Raw genomic sequence first — 2025 nt, forward strand, 5'->3', positions numbered from 1 at the left:
ATGTTGAGCTTTTTCACTTTCCTCTTTCACTTTTAAGAGGCTCTTTAGTTCTTCGCTTTCTGCCATAAGGGTGGTGTCATCTGCATATCTGAGGTTATTGATATTTCTCCCGGCAATCTTGATTCCAGCTTGTGCTTCATCCAGCCTGGAATTTCACATGATGTACTCTGCATATAAGTTAAATAAGCAGGGTGACAATATACAGCCTTGACATACTGCTTTCCCGATTTGGAACCAGTCTGTTGTTCCGTGTCCAGTTCTAACTGTTGCTTCCTGACCTGCATACAGATTTCTCAGGAGGCAGGTCAGGTGGTCTGGTATTCCCATCTCTTGAAGAATTTTCTACAGTTTGTTGTGATCCACACAATCAAAGGCTTTGGCATAGTCAATAAAGAAGAAGTAGATGTTTTTCTGGAACTCTCTTGCTTTTTTGATGATCTAACGGATGTTGGCAATTTGACCTCTGGTTCCTCTGTCTTTTCTAAATTCAGCTTGACTATCTGGAAGTTCACAGTTCACATAACATTGAAGCCTGGCTTGGAGAATTTTGAGTGTTACTTTGCTACCGTGTGAGATGAGTGCAATTGTGCGGTAGTTTGAGCATTCTTTGGCATTGCCTTTCTTTGGGATTGGAATGAAAACTGACCTTTGCCAGTCCTGTGGTCACTGCTGAGTTTTCCAAACTTGCTGGCATATTGAGTGCAGCACTTTCACAGTATCATCTTTTAGGATTTGAAATAGCTCAACTGGAATTCCATCACCTCCACTAGCTTTGTTCATAGTGATGCTTCCTAAGGCTCACTTGACTTCACATTCCAGGATGTCTGGCTCTAGGTGAGTGATCACACCATCGTGATTATCTTGGCCATGAAGATCTTTTTTGTATAGTTCTTCTGTGTATTCTTGCCACCTCTTCTTAATCTCTTCTGCTTGTTAGGTCCATACCATTTCTGTCCTTTATTGAGCCCATCTTTGCATGAAAAGTTCCCTTGGTATCTCTAATTTTCTTGAAGGGTTCTCTAGTCTTGCCCACTCTATTGTTTTCCTCTATTTCTTTGCATTGATCACTGAGGAAGGCTTTCTTATCTCTCCTTGCTATTCTTTGGATCTCTGCATTCAAATGGTATATCTTTCCTTTTCTCATATGCCTTTCTCTTCTCTTCATAGCTATTTGTGAGCCCTCCTCAGACAACCATTTTGCCTTTTTGCATTTCTTTTTCTTGGGGATGAGCTTGAACCCTTCTGTACAATGTCACGCACCTCCGTCCATAGTTCTTCAAGCACTCTGTCTATCATGTCTAATCCCTTGAATCTACTTGTCCCTTCCACTGTATAATTGTAAAGGATTTGAGTTAGGTCATACCTGAATGGTTTGACCTAGTTAGTGGTTTTAGCTATTACAAAATAGTGCTGCAATGAGTATTGGGCTGCACAGATTTTTTCAAATTATGGTTTGCTCTGGACGTATGCCCAAGAATGGGATTACAGGATCAAATGCTGGCTCCATTTTTTAGTTTTTTGAGGGACTGCCATGCTGTTCTCTGTAGTGGCTGTATCTACTGGCATTTCCACCAACAGTGTAGCAGAATTCTCTTTTCTCAGTGCTCTCTTCAGCATTTATTATTTGTAGACTTTTTGATGATGACCATTCTGGCTGATGTGAGGTGATACCTCATGGTAGGTTTGATTTGTATTTCTCTGATAATCAGTGATGTTGAACATCTTTTCATATGCCTATTGGCCATCTGTCTTCTATGGAGAAACATCTCTTTACATGTTCTGCCTTTTATGATTGGGTTGTTTGTTTTTCTCATATTGAGCTTCATGAGCTGTTTATATATTTGGAGATTAAGTCCTTGTCAGTATCTTCATTTGAAAATATTTTCTCCCATTATGTGGGTTGTCTTTTCGCTTTGTTTATGGTTTCCTTTGCTATGCAAAAGCTTTTAAGTTTAACTAGGTTTCATCATTTTATTTTGTTTTTATTTTCATTATTTCAGGAGGTGAATCCAAAAAAAAAATTGC

Source organism: Bubalus kerabau, chromosome 1 (assembly GCF_029407905.1).
Source record: "Bubalus kerabau isolate K-KA32 ecotype Philippines breed swamp buffalo chromosome 1, PCC_UOA_SB_1v2, whole genome shotgun sequence".
In the NCBI taxonomy this organism is placed as follows: Eukaryota; Metazoa; Chordata; class Mammalia; order Artiodactyla; family Bovidae; genus Bubalus; species Bubalus kerabau.